Raw genomic sequence first — 25,775 nt, 5'->3', positions numbered from 1 at the left:
AACCAGGATTGGCAAGATGTCTGCCATTGTGGAGAGAAGTACCACGGTGAAGGCCAGAGGCAAAACATTGGTAAAGCCATTTGAGAAAGAAAATGAAAGGAGAATCTCTGCATTCTTGGAACCTAACGAGCACGTGCTATGAGCCATTTCAGAAAGTGATTGAGATGAGAAACATTGAATCCTGGAACTTGACGTCAAAGTTCCTATGGTTCTCTTTAAGAGAGAGAATGGAGACTGAGAAAATACCCTGAGTCTTGAAACCCAAGTCTTAAGAATGAAAGGAAGAACTGTGCTTAACCAATGACTAGCGTCTGATGCACTTGAAAAACCTGTTAATAATATTTTAGAACTTTTCTTTTTTCTGCCCCCTCATTTCAGACTTTCCATAGAATAACATGTTCCCCTGTCCTCCCCCTCATTGAAAGGCATTATAACAAAGCCCCCAGTGGCCTGTATTCTGCAACAGTAAAGTCTCTTTTAATTGGCTTTGCACTAACCCTTTTTTGGAACTTAGTTAATCATTGTTTCCTTTTTTTATATTAAGTCTCGCCTGGACTATGAAGTCTTTACCGCTTATTGTTCTGCCTTGTGCATTTTGCATCCCCCAAACCCAATGGCAGTGGGAAACAACATTTTTCTTTATTGTTCTTAAATGGAACTGCACTAGCGGCCGTGCTCAAAGGTTCACAGTCGCATTCGTGAACCATGCAAGAGTAGGGTTCTGGAGACTTTCAGTGCATCCTGGCATATATATTAAGCCATACCTTAATGTTATTAATAGCTGTTACAGAACACAGAAGAGGCAGCTGTCTGGTTGAATACTTTTTATAAACTTGGCAAGGGTGGGTGTGGATAAGGCCGATACATAAATCCTAGGCGCACAAATAATAAGCCTGAGTGTTAGAAAAGTCTCAGGCGTGGCCAATGCAGTATCCTGACCCTTGCCAGGGGAGTTGCTAGGTCTGGAAAAGACCCGGGGCTAAACTGATGTCGGAACTGTTGGGACCGGGGGCTAGCTAGTCTTTTGGCTGTAGCTCCTGAGATTCTATCCGGGGCTACAACCAAAAGATCAGGGGCTATAGCCCCCTTAGCCCCCCCTAGCAACGCCCCTGACCCTTGCTATAGGAATACTGGTCTTCCCCAGTTTCCCTAAGCTAGCATTCAGTTCCATGGATATAGAGCTCAACACTTTTCTTAGTTCACTCTGTCCCCGGTTTGGAGCACCCAGCTTGCTTCTTGTCAATCTCCTATCAGCAGTCACCTTTCTCACCTTCCCCCAGAAACTCAATGTTTCCAGATCTTGGGTCCTCTCTAGGCTTGACCGGGACCCCACTACATCCAACTCTCTCTCCCTAAATACCTCCCTGCTAGAGCCATAATGCCATTTCCCACCCTCTCTGCCCACACACAAACGAGGCATCAACTGTCGTTCATTCTACTCATGCAGGTCGGTTTCATAGACCTTCACATCGCGACCACCAACTGGTCTGACCCCATGCCGCACACTTTCACACTGCCACTCAGTTAGGCAGTAGCAAGGCCAACTTAGCCTCCACAATCACCCATACTCTGATAATAACCGGCACCATAGCGTGGAGGTGGACCTCCGATCTGCGTACCCAAAATCAGGCCCAAAAAAGGAGGGAGTGATCGACAGTATCAAATGCCACGGAAAGCTCTAAAAGAATGAGAATAAAGGAAGACTTGGAGTGACGAGCAGTGAGAAGAGCATTGCAGACATGCAAGAGAGCAGTCTCAGTGGAGTGAGCAGGTCAACAGCCAGATTGAATTGGAGGTTATAGAGAATTAAGATTAAGAAACCTGAGCATAAGCAGTGCGCTCAAGATGTTTAGATAAAAATGGGAGGAGAGAAACAGCTAGAACATTGGCTGGAATAGAGGGGTCGAGAGATGGTTTCTTCCGGATTATGAGAGTAAGGGTATGGTTGTAGGGAGAAGGAAAACAAGAGTTAGAAAATGAAGAATGAATAAGAGAAGTAAGGTAAGGAAGAAGATGAGAATACATTAGGAAGAGGATCAGAAAGAGAAGGGTGTAGGGTGAGCACGAGCAAGAAGGACAGAAGAGTCCGAATCAGAGAGAGAAGAAAAGGAAGCTAGTGAGGTGGAGGAGAAGGAGAGGTAGGAGGGCTACCAAAAGAAGAGGGAAGAGTAGCAACTTTAGATGTGACGTAGTTGACAAGGTCAGGATGAGAGAGATGAGAAAAGAGAAGGATCAGGGGGTTTAGGGAACAGAATTGTGTGTAGAAGCTGAAAGAGGCGACAAAGATGATGAGAGCGAGAGAAATTGCACGTTCAGAAAAGTAACATTTTTTGGCAGCAATTAAAACAAGGTCATAAGGGAAATGTAGAGAAGAACGTGTGTGAGGGTCACACGAAGAGTGAGACTATATGGTAGGTTGGAACTCTTTATGCTGGTCACTGACTTTGGGTGTGGTTTATAGAACAGGGTGCCCAGAGAGGGAACCCCCTGACTTGTTAAAATTAGGTTTCAGGCTTTTCTGTTCCACTGAACCAACAGCCCCAAGGTGCAGGGATCATCTGACGAAGCCCCACATGTGTTTTCCATGCCGCTTTTTTGTGACCTTATTCCTTACTTATTTCTAGGTCCCTGTAGGAGTTTCTCCAACTTCAAACATTACTTCTGAAGAAAAACACTTAACCTGTTCAGGAGGATTGCTCAGGTGAAACGTCCTGCCTTGGAAGCAAAACGACACAGAGCAATACAGGTTCGATCCCCGGATCTGCGCTTAGAAACCTCTGGGTATTAAGTGTGATGCTTGCTCTCAACTCTCAACATCCTCGCAAGGGGGGCTGTTCTGTTATCAGTAAGTCAAGCAACCAGATTGCACAGGATTTGCCTGCGCATGTGGAAGCCCTCATCCCCCAAAGCTGAAAAGGGTAGAAAGCCTTAAGCGTGAACATGCAGTCCTGCCACAGATCTGTGCTCTAAAACCTAAAGAATCCTGCTACAAACCCGCTCAGAGTAATTCTTCTCAGTTTTAGCCGTGACCATCACCATTTTAAAGCTAATTATCTTCACCAATTAATCTTCTAAGCTTTCACTCACTTATGGGTCAACCCTATTTTACATTACTGTGTGGGGCAGCTCTGAAACCTGCTGTGGGGATGAGCCACTGCAGAGCTAGCAGGCAGAGAAAGGCAGGTGCACTGACGTCACAGACCAAAACAAGGAAGGAGAGGAAGGTATCCCTCTGCTCCCCAGTAGCATCTCACAGGGGAAAACACACAGACTTGCAGGACAGACACAGGCTACTAAGAGCCCCCAGAGTTTAAACTGGGGGCTGGACAAGTTCACCAACATCCTTGAGGACGTGGCCAGCAACCACCAGTCAGTTTGTGCTGCTCTTGTGCCGCTTTACCCCCATTTTCCAACCCGTGGCTACTTCTGTCTCAGCGAAAGTGCATGGCGTAGAAGTGGAGCCAGTACTCCATTGGACAGAACTTGTAATAGACACGTCAGCACCAAAGGCATTGCACTAGAACCGGGTACTGCGTAGGAGACATGGGCCCCTAGGCAATTGTTAAAGTGTGAATTTTATTTCTGTGCTGCACGTTCTGCTAAATAGCCAAAGTCATTGCATATATAGTTGCTGCAGTGTACATTTGAATTCGGCCTGCGGCATGGCACGGCAAGGAATGTTCTGGAACAGGTCCCCATAGAACGGAGTCCCTGGTGCACCTCCCACTGCGCTTTTGCGAAGGTTTGACTTCGTTTGTCAGCGTGCTTATAATGCATATATTTTAATGTGGCACCCGAAACCTATGTATATAAAAATTATAGGTTTATAATGTAAATAATACATATGGTTTGTAAAGGTTTACTTTGTGTGAACCAGATACAATAAAAAAAAACATATATGTGTGCCTCCATTAAGTTGGAAGGGCGAAGTACGTTTGTCCGGTTTACAGAGGAATCCTTAACAGCCTAACACTATTAGTGATCTAGTGCTCACTATTTCTAGATTGCATCCATTTCTCACATGTATTAGCTATTATCTGTACTGATCATTCAGTAGCTAACATAGATACGGATTGCCTTACATAGAGAGTTCATGGATTGCTTGAATGACCTGTCTCCACACATGTCCAATTCCTCTTCAACAAGAAATCCATCTGTAAGCAAGTTCTGCTAGCAGTGTCTGGGAGTTCTTAGCGGGGCAATCAATTGCCCCGAAATGAATGCTCTTTGAAACCCTTTTAGTGACTGTTAGAATGGATTTGTAATTGGTAATTGTTTATTTATACGGCACTTATACAACGGTGGAGTGCTTCAAAGCGCTTCAAGGCAAGAAAGGAACAAGGGAATACAGTAATCATTCTTAGACCTAGAAGTTTCTGAATGATGTAGCAGAAAAACTAGCATACTAGGCCTGGCAGCATTTCTCCTAGTGCAAGTGCATGAAGTGTTACAATTGTTACCAAGCTAGGGAGGCGGGGGACAAAAAAAGGAGGGGGGCAGGACAGACAAACAAACTAGTCTTAGTACATTTAGGTCATGCATGCGTACTGATGGAGGTGCGAGGAAGGGGGCTGGCGGGGGAACAAACAAGTCCAGTCCAGAAGGGCGCCATGGGCTAATTGCAGAGAGGTTGCCCCGCTCATGGTGTGTAAGCTGAAAGTGCAGTAATGCTGACCATAGTGCAGCGGCCTGGAGGCAAGTGCAAAAGACTGGCTCTGGTGAACAGATGTTTAAGAGGCCACCCTTGTTAGTGAAACAGGGAACAATTATGCAAAGTTATCCAGGACAATTAAAGGTAGCTTGGAGAGCAGTCAAGGCTAAGTCTCAAGCGTAGTTGGGGGTGAGGGGGTGATCTGAGGTCTTGGATGAGCATACACATTAGGACGACAAGAATTACCCATTGACAGTAGAATATCAAAAATATACAATTTATTAGGCCCAGAACAAGCACAGGTGAATAATGGCAGACACAGTAATAATACTACTTAAACACACACTATGTAAAATATATATATGCAGTCACTTTTCGGTCAATGCGGTAAAGTGCGGTTTCCCGCCAAATCCTGTCCGGACGGAAAGCAAACAAACTTTAATGCATTGGCCAACTGCAGAGGTGGATAACCCTAACTTAAGTTCAGCCCTACGAAGATTGGAGCCTTGTGCTCAGTGTCAAGTTTGTGCGTAAAAGCGCTTGTTTATGCGTAAAGCTACAAAGTACAATATTCAATGGGAAGGAAAAGTTAGAGGGAGGATTCTGGAATGTGGAAATTCGATTGTGAGAGTCAGAGGAGGATCTGCTGCAGAGAATAAAGCTGTCCCCAACCTTCGGACGGCTTTAGGAAGCAAGAGCATCCCAAGCCAAGGCAAGGATCACAAGGGATCCTTTGAATGTAAAAACGGGTTGGATGAACTAGGGGCCACTGGTAAGTGCAATGATTCCTCAACGCCCTTAGCTCTACTCCAGGTCCAAACGTGGCAGGCTTGGATATGGTCGCCTGGACTGCAAAATCCCCTCCTTGGTAAAGCTTCAAAGTGTACAGGTGCTGCAGGTGCAGATGTGGGTCCGGCTTACAACTGGTGCTGGATCTCGCGTCACAAATGCAGGACAGAGAAAGCACTGATGCAGCTGGTCGTAGGACATTTGAAGAAAGGCGGGAAAGCCATCAGCAGCGGCTGCCACTGTTGCACAGTGACATAGGGGCACCCACGTCTTGCAGTCTGATTCACACTCCTCTCTCATGGCCCAAAGCAGCTAGGACAGCAACATTGGCAAGGAGATGCTTGACAGTGCAAACTTGTATTTCCCCAAAGCTCGAGCCTTAATTTGATGAAGCAACGCTCCAGTGCGGGTTCCAAGGTACAAGCTGATCAGTCCACTGGAGGGCCCAGGGACACTTCAGAGAAGGCTTGTTTGCAGGGCACCAAGGAGGCGTTGACCATAGTTGGTCGCACCACTCAAAAGCTTTGATATACCTTTGCAGACCTTCGGAGATCAAACGCAAAGCAGGGCTCTACCGGGACAACAGCGGATCAGGATGCTAAACCTTCTCTGCGTGTTTCCAGACAGTCCTTGGATTTGCTTCGCTTCTCTGGATACTTGGCTCCGTCTATAGGTCTATTTGGACCTATTGGTGATCTGCGGGTCTGCCCCACTCATGCAAGCCAGAAGTGGTCCAATCGGGGACCACTGCAGCTCTCATGCTCTAGTGCACACCAGAAATCCTGGCATCAGTAGTTTGGATTGGGACCAAACGGTCCCAGCCCACTTTCTGGGCACCTACGCACGTGACCTGCATTAGCTTGCCAAAGTGCCGGCTTTCACGGGTGAATACATGCCCAAATAAGGACTTCCCGGGTCACAAAGACCAGAAGGAAGGCCAGCTGACAAAATGGCCAAAGGAGAGGACAAAAGACCTTGTGGCACAGCCATGATGGACACTAGCCACAGTCAGGAGCCAAACGCGGTAAGCACAGTATGGCTCATTAAAGAAATGTAAAAACACATGAAAAAAACTTCTGCTGCACCAGTCTACTACTAGGCACATTGTCCAGTTATAAAAAAATCCTTAAGGGTTGACTAGGGCCCGAAAACGCAAGGACCCCAGTGCGCGGTACAGTAGTGTACTTTGCACACTGAAATACAGTTGCCAAAAGTGGCAACTAAGTCAAAAGTCTAAGAGAAACAACGTTTCTCAGTACTGACTGCCTGAAGGACAAGTCAGTTGCCCCATAACGAGCGAAAGCCCAGTGGAGTGCAGGTGAAGGCTGTGCTCCACTGGCAGAAAGCCAGGACAGGGGTCTGAAATAAAAGCAAAACATTTAGTGGGTCCACAAATATAGAGGTAAACTAGCAGCAAGTGAAAATTTACATAACTGCATTCAAACAATAACTTCCTTACACTATTCATACGCATCTTATATTTAAGATCTGCAACTTTTATTCCCTGAAAAGCTTTCAGTTTTGAGGGATGGCAGAAAATGATGGTACATGATTGCACAGACCAAGGTAATTACTAGGTAACTTCTGATCAAAAGAGTAGTGGTAGATTGAAAAGGCTCCAGGTAATAGCCCTTTTTTGGTGAGTAAACAAAGTGGCAGCTGCTGAGCCTTTTTTCAATCGGAGGGGCAGAAACATTTCCAATGAACATGCAGGAGCGACTAATTATAGAGGATGCCTGAACCAACTGAGGGGCGGTGGGAGAGGGGGGGGGGATTATCCCCCTGAGAACTTTTTTTAAGTAATTGGTTAAAATACACATTTTATAGCTCATATCCTGTGAAAGAGTGGGTAAAAACGCCACACAGTTTACAGTCTGTTTTGTAGGAGCAGACATGAACAAATCCACTAGATGCCAAGTCGCCATCCATGCCTAGGAGCATCTTCATTATGCATTTAGCACTATATGGCAGTATTCTGCCACTGTCGTAAAACCCTCTTTGTATTGACCGTGCCAATAAATGCCCATGCTGGCTGCACCAATACATGCCAGTACTCCGTATAAGAACATAATGCTTTTTGCTTTGCCCATAATGCCAATAATGATACTCTAAGGTGACATGTCCTCTCTGCCAATATATGACTGTATTTCCACATAAGAATATACTTCTGTTGGCTTTGCACATAATGCCAGTAGAAAATGCCATGCCACCGTTGCAAAACATGAAGGCCGGCATGGGCATGTAAAAACGCTCATTATGTTGGCTTTGCCCTTGATGCAAGTAGAAAATGCCATGCCACATTAAGAAAGTGCTCTTACATGGCCATACTGGCCTACATTGATGCAACCCCTCTGGACAGGTTCAAAACATGTCCAGACTTGCTGCATCAGTGTAGGCCAGTATGGCTATTTAAGAACACTGATGTTGGCTTTTCCCTTAATGCCATTAAGAAAAGGAAAACAATGCTACACTAAGAACATCTCCCAAATGGCTGCACCCCTCTAGGCCAGTATGGGCAAGTAGTACACTTATGTTAGCTTTACCCTTTATGGCAGTAAAAAATTGCCATGTTTGACGAATCCCAGTATGTTGTCACTGATTCCATAGGAGCAACCCCTTCCCATGAAGCTAGGGAGGTGAGGCTGATACCGGATAGTCCTCTTGGGGGTGGTACTCGGCAGGAGGATCTCATGGGGAGGGAAACCCCCTATGGGAAAAATGATTCCTATTTAGGGAGAACATGGTATTTACACAACACCCACACCTCTCTTTCAACTCCACTCTCTCGATCCATACCATCCTCTTGCATATTCATCTGTAGAGTTACTGAGATAGAAACTACTTAGAGAAGGAAGACAGGAGTTGAAAGATATAATGTGTAATAACACCGAGCTGAGGAAGAGCTACAGAGCCCTACCGAATAGACCACGTAACCAACCTGAGCGGTCTAGACAACAAATACCAAGTGAAACAAACCTAACAACAAAATGGAAGGAAGGACTACGAGAAAGGGTAGATCCTCCCAGGAGGAGCTGAGAGCCTGGAAGACGTCCGGGTTGGGGCGAAGAGGTGGACGCCAACCAGGACTGTCCACCAACTGCAGTCCCTGTTCAGATTGCAGTTGGCAGACGGAAGAGGGAGCTGGGGGAACGGGAGCAGAGGGGAATCCAGCTCTTGAACCATGCAGCTGTGGAGAAAGACTCCAACCACTCAGTCTCTATCTCTGCAGAGCCGCCGCAGAGATAGAAGAGCCTGTGAGAGAGAAAGGGCGTTGGAAACCGAACAAAGCAACAGGAAGACTCCTTACCTGGTGAGAAGCCCGGTAACTAAGGTCTGGGAGCCATCGCTGAAGAGCCGCTGCAGAAAGAGCAGGGCCCGCGAGAAAAGAGAAGATGCAGGAAACCAAAGAGAGCTGCAGGAGCGCTCCACGTCTTCAATGAAGACCCAACAATGAACCCGAAGGTAACATGGTTGTTGGGGAGAGCAGAAGAGACCTGAGAACCAGGGTCTGGGACCCATACAGAGTGGCAGAGACGGTCCTAAGGATAGTGAGCCAAGAGAATACCTGGCATGGTAGTGAACCAGGTAAACCAGATACTGAAGATAACGTGGGGGTCTGGAACCCATGGCCAAGTAGGTAGCGAAGTACAATCCCTCTTCCTTCCTCGGCACTGTACCTGCCCGGCAGTGAGCCAGGTCTGTCAACAAGGAATTTGGACCTGCACACAGTATAAGCCTGAGAAAGGCCAGAGAAAGGGAAACATTCCCCATCAGTTGTTGAACTGCCGTACAAGCTTGAGAAAGGCCTGGGCAAGGGAGATATTTCCCCCATCAGTTGTTGAACTGCCACTGAAGCCTAAGAAAGACCATGTGAAGGGAGACATTCGCCATCAGTTGTTCAACTGCCAAATAAGCCTGAGAAAGGGTATGGGAAGAGAGATATTCCTCCATCAGTTGTTGAACTGTCACAGAAGCTTGAGGAAGTCCAGGGGAACTGAGACATTCCACCACTAGTTGGGCTTGAACTTTATTTTGAGAACTCTCAACTTCATACAGTGAAGGTTTTTGAGCCCCTGTCCAGAAGATAAAGATCATTCTCCTGGACCAAAGAAACCTACTACTACTTCCGTTTAGTGTATAGTGAAAGGGAAAGAGTTGGAATTTCTGACATAGGACATTGAACTTTTTACTTTGGACATTCTGACAGACCATTGGCATTTTAGTTGAGGCAGAGAAACCCCTCTCAGAAATAGGCCAAGAATTGGTTTTCTTTTCGTTATCCTTTGAATACAAGTTTTTGCCAACCCATGCCACCACTGTGTCCAAGTCCTACTTCTACACCCTCACACATACCATAGTAAAAACATATGTTCAGACTGGTTGCAACAATGTAGGCCAGTGTGGCCATGTAAGAGCACTCATCATGTTAATTTGTCCCTTATTGCTAGTATAAAATGCCATTTGAAGTAAGAAAACATGTCTTTGCTGGCTCAACACAGGCTCCCTTTCCCACGAACCAATCTAAGAACACTCATATTGGCTTTTCTCTTAATGCCAGTATAAAATTCCATGTCACAGTAACAGAACATATCATTGCAGGCTGCATGCACAAATGTCCCCCCTACCCTTCCACACACATTTACACACACACACACACATAGCCATTTACACACACTTGCAACCATACACACACATAACAATGCACGCACACTCCTATACACTCGTACACACATAACCACTGTGGTGGATCAGAAGAAGGAATCAGACTCTTTGAGCACATTTACTGAATTACTTTTATTTAAATAAGAGAATGACCTAGCTTTCCCTATTCTAACGGGGGTTCCCTGCGTATCTAAAGGAACTAAAGGTGCTTGTCTGTCATCGGGAAGTCCCAAAGAAATAAAAGTCCTCTGTCCAAATCTAATTCTACCCTGACCATACCACTAGGAAAGTAAGTTTAAACAATCTCAGGAGATTGGCTTGATTCTCCTGAGCTGCCAGTCTTTTCTGACATCCTCTTTGCATAATTGTCTTTAATAGTGTTGTCCTTTATCAAGTAGGATCCTCAGTAATAGTCTCTTTTTATCTCTTGCATTAGCCCTTGGAAGTCCTCTACAGGATTCTTGGGTATGATATTCTCTTTAGCGAGGTATTTATGCCAACATTCCTTGTGATACTTCATCACTTGTTGTTTGGAGTCTTTCCTCTCACACACCATTGATCCATGCTCTCTGTTTGGTTGGGGTTTTTGCCCACTTGGATCCTTGCCCACTTATGGATTCTAACTTGTTTTGCCACTTTCTCTTCTTGAAAAGTTTGTCTGTCCTGCTCTCTTTACAAGAATTTATGTCACAGTTTCTTGTGTTTGCAGATTGTTGCTCATATAGTATTTTCCCTATATTATTAGGTTCTGGTGTGGACCCTTCATAGATTTCCCAGTCAGGGTTATTCAATTCCGTCCTTCTCAGTTTTATACAGTTCCCAATACATAGGTTTACATTCAGTAACTCCTCTTGAGTACTGGGGCGAGTTTGGATGGCTGCTGTGATTATTCCCGCAGCTGACCAGGCTCGATACAGTGAGACAGGGTCTTCTATTTATTGTGCCCATGGATACATATGTAGACCAGCTCCGCCCATATGAGTAATGGCCACACATGTCTTTGTTTTACATTACAGTGGTAAACACAGTCATGTGAGTGGTGGACTAGTTGCTCTTACAACTGTGGGCCCTCTTCACACATTGTATCTACGTGAGTATAGATTCATTTCATACACATTTGTTTACTCTGGTTTACTTGATTCCTAAGAATGTTTCTTGGTTTTTATGGATGATTAGTGAGTTGAGATTTTTGAATTTATAATAAAATCTGATTTGAAGGCAATATCTCTAAAATATGCTTTTAGATGGCTGGCATGGACCGCCTTTGACATTTAGATATCATTTTGTCTAGGTACTACAATGTGCTCACCCTGGAAAGGCGGGCCAAATTTGAAAGGGTCCCTGAAACTAGTTGGTGTAGAAAGTTATAAGGAGTATTGTACTTAAAGCCTGCATTGTTACAGGACTAGACACAAAGGTATTTGATTTCTGGATTTTGTATGTCCATTTAGACCCTGCTTTTGTACCTTGTAGTGGATCATATTTGTCTCATTGGTGATCTTATATTTGGTTTGATTTATGTCTTTCATATACATATATTGAGCTTAGTAATTGTTTTGTATTTTTATAATTAATCATGTTACCATGTTCTTGTAGTCATGCGTTGCATATTTTGGACACATCACAATCATAAATATTTATAACTTGACCTGTTAGGCAAGGTTAAATCATTTTGTATTTTTGATGTAATATCTTGTTTTGCTGAAGAGTATCATTTCTTCTTGCTCACTGTTTCTTGACGTTGCAGATTGTTGGTCATGTAGTATTTTCCCTTTATTATTAGGTTCTGGTTTGGACCCTTCATAGACTTTCCAGCCACGGGTTATTCAATTCCCTCATTCTCAGCTTTATACACTTCCCAATACGTAGGTTTACATTCAGTAACTCCTCCTGAGTACTGGGATGAGTTACTCTTCTCGTCTTCCATTTGCCCAACAACCTCCCCTTCTATCCCGTTCTCCCTGTCACCAGTCTGCAGGCTAGAGAACGTTGCAGGCTCTTACATTCATTCAGGGGCTCTTCTTCAGTACTGGGGTTCTCCTTCCTTCTCCTCAGCGTGCCCTCGTCCTTGGCTGTCCTCCTGCTGAGTGCGGAGTGGGCGGTTGGGAAGATGCTCTCGTTCCCAATGACTCATTCATTTTTCGTACTTGTTGGTTTCCCACTCTCGTCTCCCCTTACGCTGTCTACGGGTTTACCGCTTTGAAGCTGCTCTCGCTTCCTGTTGCGTTTTTGGATGTTCTCTGCATGTTTGGTTGGGCATCCTGCCCACCACGGTAGAGACGAGGTCCCACCACCACCTGCAGCAGCACTCTGCTTTCCTGCGATACAATGGTTCTCCTGTTGTCTCATGCGCTGGCCTACAGCGTATGTATGGCATCCATTTCCTCTTAGAAAGTCATGTGCTCCCCGACTGCCCCTTGGTCTGCCTCCCTCAGGCGTATTCATGTCATAGGACTTCCCTGGCATAGGATACTCTCTGCCTCTTCAGCTTTCTCAACTTTCCCCAGTTAAGTATGCATATTTTCTTAAAGAGATATTCTCATTTCCCTCATTATGTTGGTAGGTTTCAGAATTACCTTCAGCCAAACTAAATATGTGGTATAGTAGTCTTTGCAGTAATTAGTCCCATGTGTGCTACTAGTTTGTGTGGTTTATGGCCTTCCTCACAGGAATAGGAGTCCTTGTCTCTTAAGGGGTGTCTCTACAAGTGAGGTCCCACTTGCCCAGACCCTTGGGAGTGTCTTGTGGAGTAGGCTCACCTCTCTAGTCTCAAAGGGAGAACCTGCCCCTTGGACAGAAGAAATCGATACCTCTGACACACAACCATTCATACAAGCAGTCAAACACCCATGCAGCTTTCATTCACACATGTACGCAGATCTACCACACTGCATTCTCATTCACACATGCGCTCACACACCATTCACAGCTCTGAACTCTACGCTTCTCTTCAGTTTAGCCTCCAGCTCCTGTGCTCCATGCAGACATGAATCGGGAAGCTGGGAGTGCTTCCTGGTTCTTGATCTGTGCAGTGGAGGTGAAGCACATTCATCTCCCTGCCCCTGGAGGCATGCATGTGTGCTGAGGTGCAGGAACATTGAAGGACATTTAGGCCTGCAGTTCCTCAGCCTGCCTCCCCAAAGGGCCATGCAAGGCTCTGGAGGCAAAATACCATGCCCTTGCTAGGCCCTCTGGGGAACTGAAATGTAAATGGAAAGCACATTGCCCTGCTTTTGGTGGTTCCTCCATAATGGGTGATGGGTTGACGCTCCATCGCCTATTATGGATGGACCGCCCCTGAGTAAAAAGGTAATTGCCATTGCCAATCTGGGTATTTTTCAAGTAAACATTTATTTTGACTATAAAAATAGATATCGTTTTGTAACCTATGCTTCTTTGCACCTAGTAATTAGTGCAAATGAAAAGATGCATTTTATCTTAGTGTTCCTCTGCAGACTCGACCTTAATAAGTGAGCTCTCTTGGTTCTACCGATGCAAACATGTCCCTTGGGTCATTTGGGTGAAAAAAGGGGCATTAGCCCCGATGTTTCTGTCGTGCCCCACTTTTTGCTGGCAATATCTGCCTATAAAGTGGCTGGTATGTTGCAAATATGCAGGGCTGAGACCACATCAATATCACCAGATTCCTCTTTACCAGTGCATATTTTAATCCAAGAGACCGGTTTATGGTTTGTAAAAGATACTGGGTTTCCAGACTATAATCGATGTAAAATCATGCTGATAAATGACCTGGTTAGTTAACAAATTATTCTCTTTTCAGCTCCCCTTTGGAGAAGGGCTATGTTAGACTTGAACAGATGGATGCTTTAAGATATTTTAGTGGGATTTGCTAATGTGATACTTACTGTTCTTGTGGCAGCAATTAAGGAGATCAATAGTTAGTTGCTCCTTTTCTTAACTTGTCCTGACAGTTTTATAGATTTGCTTTTGAGTGATTGCATCTGGAGCACTGCTTGGTGTTCAGCAGGAGCTCTTACTTTCAGTCTTTAATGGGGTCCGCTGCATACTTGAACAGCACATAAACAAAACATCATTGGCCGGTATCTCTATGGTTGTGTGCAGTATTGGGATATGCAATGTATAAGATGCACATGTTCTTGTTATTCTATAAAAACAGACTAATTTGGGAAGGGACCTGGGTGCTATGCAGGTGGACTGGTTGAATTCCTTCAGGCCTCCTAGGGAGACCAGTATATCCAGCAGACTGAGTCTCATCCAATACAAAATACTCCATAGGGTCTACTATACTAGGTCGCGATTGCATGGCTCAGGTAGAGCTGGGGTTGCGAACTGTCTGAGGTGTGGGAAAAAGGAGGGTACTTTTCTGCACTTTATATGGGACTGCTCCAAGATGCAGCCCGACTGGACATCTGCCAGAGACGCTATGTCTGGGGTCTTGGGGAGTACCATGCCGCACAGCCCCATATTAGGCCTTCTACACATTTGGGGAGAAACTGAATTCACCCTCATGGAACAGTACCTTACCAAAACGGTGCTGTTGATGACGTAAAAGGACTGGGCAGCAGGATGGGGCGGTCAGGAAATCCCAAGTATAGCGTCATGGCTAGAAGGAATGGACTATTGATGCAAGCTAGATTATAAAGTGTACAGAGATAGTGGCTGTCCCCAAAAACATTGTAAAATATGTAGCAAATGGCAGGAAGAGGGCAGGGAAGTTGGGTGGGTACTGCGGGAGCTTAATAAGCTGGGAAGGGGGCTCGGTCACTAGAGAGAGGGAGGGACCGTAAGGGGCTAAGAATGGAGAGGCTAGGATCTATGAGGATTATGTAGCAGGAGAGATATACATGCTATGGTGCGGAAATTGTATGAAGTACCAATTTGTTGTGAATCTATGCTATCTGCTTTGTACTCTTGCACTTCAAAAATCAATAAACAGTTTATATAAAAAGATAGAAAATAGAAAATGTATTAAAAAAATGTATACATTTTATTGTAAATATTTCAGAAAATATTTTTTTAGAACGATTTAAATGCTTTTCATTCAATCAGTTTATTCTCCACCTCATAGAAATAATTTTGACAACCATCTAGTATTCAATTACTGGAGATAAATCTCTAGGTTAATCATATACATCCGTGAAACATTAAAAACAACCACTCACACTCAAAACTGTTGGGACCAACTCCCAGGTAGAGTGGAGGGCCACTAGGAGTTCGCAGACTCTTGGAAGGCCCTACACCTTCCCACAAAAGGAACATAGACCCAGCCAGACAGCAAGTTCAAACTGCAGTTTATTACAGCCAAACCAGCAGGGATCAGTAATTTCCGTAAACCATTATGCAGTTCCTACAGTGTCCATGCTATTCTCCATATGTTAGTCATACTTGACTCTGGCAGGTCCCATAGGTGCTCCTGCAGTTCCATAAGTTTATTTGCATACAAGCATCTGCAAGCTTTACTCAGGATCTCTTGCTTCTTGCGGTTTCTGCATTGCTGCATTAAGCTAATGACAAAATAACAAAAGCAATGGCAATATGCATAGGTATCTGTCCTCTAACTATAGAACTGTACATTCATGTTCTTCATGTATTTGAGTGTGTGGTTGTGTCCCGATGTGTGGATGGCATGTGTGCTTCCTGTCTAACGTTGCTACGTCGTGGTGTCTCTAACAACGTCAGTGGCTTTGGCTTCTCAGCGCTTTAGTCAATACACTCAGTTGAGGTCTCTTTAGTTGCAGCCTGGGGCGTCTCCTCCCTCGTGAGAAGATTTGTACTGCTCCTGGTCTGTAGGGCTGGCTGAGAGGGTACCTTTTGACATACTTATCGATCATTGGAGTACTAGGAATTGGTCCAAAATAGTATGGGCATTGACAGTATCTCCTGGCCTTCTTCTGTGTCATGTACCTTTTTTATAGGAGGGGGAGGAAGCAGTGAATTTACCCATCTCTCTTCAAAACACATCCTTTATAAATCACACTACAATTAATGTATGAATTGGTCATGTCCACTAAGCCTGATTCCCTCAATACAAATCTGAAAGAATACAATCTTGCCTAATTCTTAGGCTAAACTCCTAACTGCAGGGGTGAATATGTGCAGTCCGGCCCAAAATGTCATGTTTCTGTTCCAAGGACAATTAATCCCAGACATTCATCAAGAGCTATTCATAACTTCAGAACACAGTTTTGAAGGACGTATGTGGAATCTTATTCAATTACTGTGATATGGAGAATTCCAAGAGAATGGGTAACCCAATCTTTAAGGTTAGTCTGTTAGATGCTTCCACCAGCTTCACGAACGCATTCCTGTAGGCGTAAGTCCTACACCCAGAGTAAATTAATTGTAGTATGTAATTTAACAACTACATAACGGTTTCACCCTTATTAGGGCTCATCAATGCAGTACAGCTCAGACAGCCTTGCACAATGTCTGTCTTGGGTTAATTAAGCTATTCATAAAGTAGTACTGGCCACTAAGACAAAGAAAATTTACACCAATAACAAAATCTTACTACGCACACTCCTACATTTCATGTGCCCTCCTGCATGGCATTTACCAGCATGGAGGCTGTATCCCCGGTGGCAGTGGTTGGCAGGGCGGACACAGAGGACCAGGTCAGTGTCTCCTGGTAATGAAGCATAGTGGTCCACCTGCAGGGAGGTCCCTGGAGGCCAGATGGGAGTGGCAATAGTCTGAAGGAACCTGGGGACTGTAGCGCAGGTGGCCGCAGTGTGCACAGCCATCTTGTCAGCACTGGCTCTGCTCATGCGTGGAAGGAAGATGTTCCCTGTAGCCTTGTCAACGGATACAGGTATGCTCCAGCTTCGTTCCAGTGCTGGCTAGGTATATAAACCCTTGGAGCAAAAGCTCTGAGCATTCTGTCACTCCTAGGGATATGTTGACTTTCCATGGCTTGTTCCTGCTCTCATGCTGTCTCCTGTTCTTTCCTTGTACATCTGGTGCCTCAGCAATCCTGACCGGTCTGCCTTGTGTTTTTTCCTTTGTTCATCCTGTACCTCGCCGGTCCTGACCTGCATGCTTTCTGGTTTCTCCATTGTCTATCTTGTGTCTCGTCAGCCCGGAGTTGCATGCCGGCTTCCTGCCTGACCCTCCATGCCTGCCTCTGCCTTGCTCATGCCTGCCTGCGCCTGTCTGTGTGCTTCCTGTTTGCCTGCCTCCTCTGAACCGGATTCGTAAGTACGTACCTGTGTTCTCGGATACCATCATGGCCATGTCAAATCTTTCTGAAAACTCCAGGCTTCCCTGTCAGTGTTTGCATTATCTCCACGCCATGTAAATCAAGGAAGTCCCCGGTGTGGTGTAGGGAGATGACTCCCTTGTGGTTTTTACCATTTACTGTGAGGACGCTCAAAGTTGTTTTCTTCCATTCACTTTTTTCTATGGGCTGCTTCGTGGGACATCAACTTGGAATCGACTCATCCGTTAACTTCAACGAAACATAGGTGAAACGCAGATTTGACACAATGCCACAAGCACCTACGAAACACATTACTATTACACACTGTGGCGAGCGCGAAGAAGGACATGGACACTTTGAGAACTTGATCTATGAAGTAAAGGATAAGGCCTAACGTTCTCTATCTCTATGGGTGGTGTGAGGGGTCAGTAATGCGAGGCGGACAACTGTTTCATGATTTGTTATCATATGCCATTTTATTCTTAAAGATATTGTATTAAAAAATGCCTCGCTATCCCTACTCTGCTGTGGATTTCCCTGCCTAACCAAAGCTAAGGGGAAACACTCTAACACAGGATAACTAACCCTCATACTAAGCAAGAAATATACAAAGAAAATATATAAAAAAAAGGAGGTCAGGGTGCCCCTCTTCCAAGAAAGAACACAGCATGATAACCTGTTCCATGGGAATGTACCCACTCAGTCTGCAGCTACATGTTTTAGCTTACTGTACCTTTCACAAAGGAGGAATATGTATTTGCATATCAGTCTTTGTCCCGTCCACTTGAGCAGTCCAGCACCGAAATGCTAGGCAACCCTTCTTTGAACGAGAATACCAACAGCATCCTCAGACGCGTGTTTCGGCCTAGTCGGGCCTCGTCTCTGAGGTGGAGCTGTGTCTCTGAGCATAGTGAGCTACTCCATTCACGATAAGAACAGTCACCTTTGTCTCACAGTACTCATATACCACCACAGCGTCAGTACTTTGGACTATTATCACAGCTTCAATGATATGTACTTTTAGACAGGCTTCAGCAAGATATACTTCAAAGTACTTCAACAACTTTAGCAGAGGAGCACACTTCCTCTGAATAACTTTCTTTGTCTTTGTCTGTCTGCCACAGTAACAACCTGGGTTTGCCTTTGAGACTTACTTCTCTCTGTCTTCCACAGTCTCTGGCACTACAGGTTGTGTCAACTTCAAAATCGTCTTTATCAACAGCCAGTTTCCCTTACCCAACTTTACCTGCACCTTTCTACCAGTTATCAGGCCAGATAATTAGCCAGACAACTCGGTGCCACTCTCCTAGGTTCAGGTAATACCTGCACACTTGTATCTTAGGCCAATATACTGTTATCAACTTCACAGTACAGTTAGATTGCTTCTTAACGTTTGGAAAGGTTGGTTTCAGTGTGAATAAGGGAGACTCTTGGTATTGCTTGTTTTCTTTTTCAACTGTTTAAACACCTCAATTTCTTTAAATGAGAGGTATTCTGTGTTAAGATAAATAATAGAATTCAGTCTTTCTTTGAAAATCAGAATTCGGCACACGCAACCACTCCTTGATGGAGTTTTCACAAGTTAACAGTTCTAACTCTTGCATTGGTAAAGTTAGGTATTCAGTAATGGTCTTAGCAGTGTTCCCTCTCCTTAATTAGGGACACACAACCAATTCTTGAAGCAAAAATAGTCTTTGAATAATGGAACAATGGATTTTAGTAACGTGGGCTTCTTAGGCAAGTAAAATACCTTTCACGTTATACGTGAGTGCTACATTTCCATTGTTTGTTGTATTTTAGATGCAACAAACAACTTCTACTCGCTTAAAGTCTTACGCAAGTTAACAGGGAGCTGGATACTGTTGCCGGCAATGTTTGTGCAATGTGTTAGAATGCTGTGCTTCAATCACCGGCTTCTTAAATACTTGTTCTGTGGGTTGCACTGCTTTCCCGACTTCTGCCACAACTTTTACTGCTCCTGGCTAGCTGGCGACCCACACCATTCTTTGATAAAGGCGTCTCTGGTCTGGCTACATGTTCAGGGAGCACCTCTCGCTCCCAACACCCATGGCTTGACAACTGCTTCTTGCCTCTGTCTCTTGCACCTGCACAGCTTGGCAATCACAGCAATGCAGCTCACATGGAGACAGCCAGCTCTCCTGCACACCTTCTGCTGTGCAGCCTCTGCACTTCAGAGTTAGGGTGAACAGGATCCTCTTCTTGTTCTCCCACTTCTGCTTGGTTTGCCAACCTCATGCGCTCTTCATTTTGCTACTACTGCTACAGTTATCATTCTAGTCACAGTTCCAGCTCCTTTCACTCCTTCCATTTGCCTGCCCCTGAGGGGGCTTTTTATGCCTCCCAGGTTTCTTCAGTTGCAGGCTCTTAGGCTTAATTGCCTGACTACTGCTACAGCTTGCCTCTTCAGCCCTCTTCCTCGTCTCAGTACCTTTTGGATTATGGGACTTGTAGTCCCCTTCAGTAAAGTTGGTTCTTTCAACTTTTTAGCTATTTTTATGGGTACATTTATTTACCTTAAGCTCATTAAATGATGGGCTGTCCGAATTGGCAGTTACAAAGGAGTATATTGGATCTAAGGCATGTTCTCTTCCTTTTATATGATACCTTAAGGAGCAAGGAGGGCATTTATTGTTAAAAGGTCTTTCTATTGACAAGGCTTGCTCAGATTTAACAGAGCTTGTGCCCCGGGTCACAGATCTTAGGTGTGGGTCATGGACACTATAATGGCAATATGCCATCACCTGTCTTGGCAACCCAAAAAGGCTCTTCCTCTCAGAGGACAAATACTGCGTCTCATTCCACAGGATCTCCTCACCACCTTGGGCCCTGTCTCCTCCCAGGTGATCCTCCTGCAGTACACCACACCCAAGGTCACGAACAGGAAGCGTCTGCCTTTCCCTGGCCACCTGGGAGGAGACTTTAGGTAGGGTTTTAGTGAGGGATCCTTAGGATTATTCACAGTGGTCCCTGCCTATATTTCTAACTAAGGTGCTCGTCAGTCAGTCGTGAATGTCCAAAAGAAAGTCTGTAGTCCAAAACTATCCTAACTGACCCTACCTCTAGGAAAACTCACATATATTGGGAGAATGATTCCCTTCTCCTTCAGGGTTCTTTAATAACAGTCTGTAGACTTGTTTACTGATATGAAATTCTCAGATAGTCTTTTATAACTTCTTTTATTAGTCTCTGTAACTTTTCTGTTATGTTTTTTTATTTTTTTCTTCTTCTTGGAAACCCTTTTTGGGCTTCTTTTCCAAGATACATATACTTTGTAGCTACTTATGATGTATCCTAGAAAGATAATTTCTCTCTGTGTGAATTAGAACTCAACTTGCTTTGTTGTTCTGGCTTATTCATTTGACCCTATAGTATATTTTCTGATTCGCAATGTCCACTCTTTTTGGCACCTTCTTCTGATATGAAATATCTCATGGGCTTCCTCTTCTCCCAGGGTATTGTTATTCCTTGTTTTAACACTTCAATCTTTAGATTCTCAGTGTCTCTATTTCTGTCTTCCTGATAAAATACGTTGAGGGATATCAGAGTTTGTTTGGTCTCGTTCTCTCTTCCAACAATGTAGATTCAGCCGGCTAGGGATAAGTCTATCTCATTTATACTGGGACGAGTAATCTATATGATTTAATGATCTCTTTGTTCTCCCCGTTACCTTCTCTTATGAGGGGGAACGTCCTCGGGAGTCTTGTTCCCTGGTGACCTTTTCTCAAGCCTCGGAACATGTTTGGTTTGCTTTCTATGTCGTTGCTGGGTTTGCGTGTCGGCTATATAGTCCAATTTTCTCATCTCAGGCTTCTGCCCTAAGTATGACTTGTGTCGGTGGCTGCTCCAGTGCCTTGGCATCTCAGCCTATTTTATTGGGCTCCTGCCCTGATGCTCTCTCTTTTTGGGGCTGTGCCATGACTTTGGCATCTCAGCCTCTTGTACCAGGCTCCTGCCCTGGTGCTGTCTCGGGTTGGGGCTGCGCCGTGACTTTGGCATTTTAGGGCTCCTGCCCCAGTGCTCTCTTGTGCCGGTGTTGTGCCGTGACCTCAGCATTCCAGATTCTCTTTTCGAGCGAGTTTCTTTTCAAACTCGTGGTTCTCCTCTTTGGTGCATACTCCACCTTGTCCCAGGGTTACGCAGCATGGGGCGGGGCACTCTCTAGACTGCATATGTGCTCCTCTCTCTCTCTCTCTGTCTCTTTCCAGGGTACGGTGTTTAACATACTTGTCTCAGTGAGTTGCATATTTATACTTAAAGGGACATGTTCATTTCCAATAAAATAGGTATCTCTGAGGAGTTTCCTTATCCCAGTCTTAATATACAAAGGCCTTTGGTATTGTGGAGCTTGTCATGTAGGCTATAGTTTGTTCAATGTAGAGAGTTCCATACGGGAACAGGAGTCATTGTCTCCTAAGGAAAGTCATTTTGGTTGCAAGTAACCTTTACAAAATTAGTACAATGAATTACTTAGTACATACATTACACATTTTTCTGTTAAAACACAAACGCAAAAAGACAACAAAATACATAATTGTGCTTACTTTAACATTAATGAAATTTAAAATCCAGAATTTTTACATAAGTTTAAGAAGAACATAAGTCACAAATAAATTCTATCCAATCAATAAAAGCACATAAGACAGCATTAAACATTTCGATTATAACATATACTAAGAAAAAGAATAACTCACTATAGAAAGCAATAGAAAGCTAGGCCTTACATCCCGCCTTGTGGCACAGTTTACACGTATCTGTCAAATAACCAACAACGGCCCTCTGGAGCGAGACCCTTTGACCATGAAACATTTCCCACCACAGGTTATCAAGGTTTACTCTTTCAAGGTTTATCACAAATGTACTGAAAGATCTTCTGCATTCTGATCTTAATGACATACATTCTACAAAAAGATGTCTAAGCGTTTCAATACATTCAGTTTTGTGACAGAACTTACAGATTGAAGATTTGCAGCACCTTCTTTCCCTTATATCAATAATTTCTCCTGTCTGAAAATCATTAAACCTAAAGCGCATGAATTCCTGATGCCAATGCTTATCAGGAAATTGCTTCAAATACGGCTCCAGGAACACCTTCTCCACCGTATTATTCCAATCGGCAAATTCCAGGAGGTATTTTACTTTCCCCGCTTTAAATATCAGTAGCTCGTATGGAACCCCCAATTTAACTAAGGATTCCAAACATTCAGTTTTTAAGTCACTTAGGTAACCTGAGACAGTAGTGCCATTCTGCAAACCGCTGCCCATCATAGCATACAAAGTGGATTTAGGGCTAGTTACCAATGTCCTAAAGAGGAAGATCCGTCGCCACTCCACCACATTTCCCATATATAATAATCCAAGCTCGTAACGTAGAGTCACCAGAGGAACAGATTTTGGAAGACCTCTAAGCACAGACCTCAGAATGCCGGCTTCATATTTATAGAGTTCTCTTCTAGCCCAATTCAGGAGAAGCTCTACGCCATAGCAAAAGTGTGGAATAACCTTGCATTTATAGGAGCGGAGAGTGGGTAGAAAAGACATTTTTCCATACTTCTTTTCTATCTTTGCAATTTGTGGACCAACTTTCCCTTCTAAATACTGTCTATAGTGGAATTATTTTTGTCCCCAAAAATGGGGAAACCAAAATAACGTATCATGATTCAAAAACCATGAATACTTTGACACTTGACCTCCCATGAACCTGCATAATGACAGTCTATTTTGGGTTTATATTGAGAGTATTTAATAGTGTATGCACTCTAAACGCTGTAAGCAGATGTTGGAGACCCCTAGGGGTGTGATCAGAAAGCATAAAATCGTTAGCATACCCTGTCCAGCTCACCTTTACTCCCTCTACCATTGGTGGGGCAAAGGCTGCTTTTTGCAGAATTATGCCTGCGTCTGCTACATAAAGATTGAATATATTGGGCGCAAATATGCGCCCTTGACGAAGACCATTAAAGGCATTGATAGAATCTGACAGAACACCAGCATTATTAAGGTGCACTTGTAGCCTGGAGCCCTCATGAAGATGATAGAGAATCGACAGGAGAGAGGGAGCCCTGCTATTGCAAGTTTCGACCAAAGAATATTTCTGTGTACAAGGTTGAAAGCAATGGAAAGATCCATGGAGTTAACATAAATCGGTAAACTGTTAGGCTTCCATGCCATATATAACCAAACCTTCAATAGTAAGCGCCCTACATCCGCCCCCACATTCTTCCTAAACCCAAACTGAAACATAGACTTGATGTTATGATTGTCCGACCACTCCCGTACATGCTTCAGCACAAGGCCAGCAAAGATTTTCGAGTCAGCATCAAGGAGTGCTATTGATCTGCAATTAGAGGGGAAGACCTATCTCCCTTCTTATATACAGGCACAACATAAGAAATGTGGCATGAATCCTGAATACGCCTTGTCAAATGGCTATAAAAAGGACAAAGAGAATTTCGGACCAGGGATCTAGGTTCCCTTTCAAGATTACCTTTGCGAGCCCGTTTGGCCCATCCGCACGAGAAGTAGAGGCCCTAGCAATCAAGAATTTGTCTTCCTACAAAGTTTTATAGCTCCAGGGTGAATTTTTCACAGTTGCAGGGAGTTCCCAACAAACCTTGATGGTGCGTACAGAGAACCAAAATGGCCTTCCCAGACCTCCTATGGAATTACAGTGGTTTGCACCAACGTTTGGAAAAATTCCTTACTATTAATCAGGGCCCAAAATTGTCTAGAAGAACTGTCCCTCAATGCAGCTAACAGGCATTCGCTGACAGCTTGCTAGAAGGCAGCCCGGTGACTATCCGATCGATTTTTCCATTTATTGCCTGCCCTCTTCAACAACACTGTTTTTTCTGACAATGAAAATGACGAATCTTGACTATGCCTGATCTCTCTCTGCCTACACAATTTTTCATGGATTTTACCTTCACATCATAAATATGTATGTGTTTCGTTTTACGAATGTTGGCACAGGCAGAGGTCACTGCCTTCTTTATTGAAGACTCAACATAATTACCAAAGGTATCATGAGTATAAAGTGTTACCTTCTTTCCTAATTCCATTGTAGAAAAGTCTGACAAAAATACACCATTCAATTTGTGGACATTGTCCTTATGCCATGTAATTCACGTCTGAGCCAAATTAATGTTCCAGGAGAAGGGATAGATATCCTATTTTACTTGACCCCAATTCCCTGCAAACATCACCTGTAACATTTTATGATCACTACATGCAATTTGTGTAAGAGGAAATGAATGGACCAATCAGAGGTCTTGACATGAAAACGTTCTAAAGAGATTGTGCCATAATTGCCCCTGCAATTGTTTCCTCGAACACCCCCTTCTATGATGTTATATGGGAGACTAATTAGGATACCGAAGTACTTTCCAACTTCATTGCCTAGGCCCCCATGTCTGTCAATTTCCGCATTTAGATCCCCCGCTACTATGATCTGCAAGCCCAGACACAATGCTTGGCATTCTTCAAATAAGGAATTTATAGAATTAAAGAATTCCTGCAAATTGTTGTCCGGATTCCAATATATATTCACCACAAGTATGGAGCCACGACTGTGGCCAGTTCTATGCTCCAGCAATGCTGCTATGAACAATTTTGCAAAATGAAAAAATGTTTTTACTCTCAAATTAATATCACTCCTGATGGCCAGTAAGAGGCTCCCCGAAGGTCTTCCTCTATGAGCCTTCACCGCAAATTCAGAGTAAACTGCATAACCATCCAGGGCATAGGATGTAGTAAGCCCGGTTTCCTGTATGCACAGTATTGAGAAATTTGGTAAGGTAGTACATAGTTCAGCAGAATTTCTGAGGGACCAAGATTTTTGAGAGTTCCATGACACTAGGAAGAGTCCACGGAACTGGTTAAAGATTGGGTTTCAACCCCTGTAATTGTGAAATAGCCTCACGTAGGCAAGTCTCTTCCGGTGAGATCCCACTTTCCTCGACCCCTAAAGATGTTGTTTTGCGGCGCGTGCTCACCTCACATGAAGGTGAACTCCCTTGGGGAGAAAAGATGAATTCCCTCGATTCATCACACCATGCTCCTATGACACACGAACCTGCCACACATGCTCCTATGACACCCTCTTACCACACACTTCTACAACATGTCCTTCTATGACACTTGGTCCTACAACAAGCACTCCTATGACACACGCCCCTACAAAACACGCTCTTACGAGACTTGCTCCACAATAAGTGCACCTTTGACATGCGCTCCTAAGATACAAGCTTATTTGAAACATGCTTCTATGGCACACGTTCCTTTGGCACACGCTCCTATACACTCTTGTGAGACATGCGCTTGTGACATGTGCTCCTATATCATGTTCTCCAATGACATGCCCTCCTAAAACACTCTCCAAAGGCACGCACTCATACGGCATGCGCTCCTACAACACATGGTCCTGCGATATGTGCTCCTATGACACGCGCTCCTACGAGACATGCTCCTACAACA

At 44.3% G+C, this 25,775-nt stretch overlaps 1 protein-coding gene across 3 annotated transcripts in view; it reads left to right on the top strand.

Moving 5' to 3' along the window:
- MFAP3L (microfibril associated protein 3 like) overlaps positions 1–25,775 on the top strand; it is a 317,911-nt gene that overhangs the window by 35,980 nt on the left and 256,156 nt on the right. Inside the window, exon 1 of one of the 3 annotated variants that reach the window (XM_069631410.1) lies at positions 17,185–17,281. The exons of the other annotated variants lie outside the window; for them this stretch is intronic. The gene's annotated coding sequence lies outside the window, so the exon portion shown is untranslated. Of the gene's footprint in view, positions 1–17,184; positions 17,282–25,775 lie in introns of those variants that run through there. 3 annotated transcript variants of the gene reach the window in all.

Source organism: Ambystoma mexicanum, chromosome 6q (assembly GCF_040938575.1).
Source record: "Ambystoma mexicanum isolate Mex_15411 chromosome 6q, UKY_AmexF1_1, whole genome shotgun sequence".
NCBI lineage: Eukaryota > Metazoa > Chordata > Amphibia > Caudata > Ambystomatidae > Ambystoma > Ambystoma mexicanum.
This window is presented reverse-complemented; position numbering and strand designations above follow the sequence as displayed.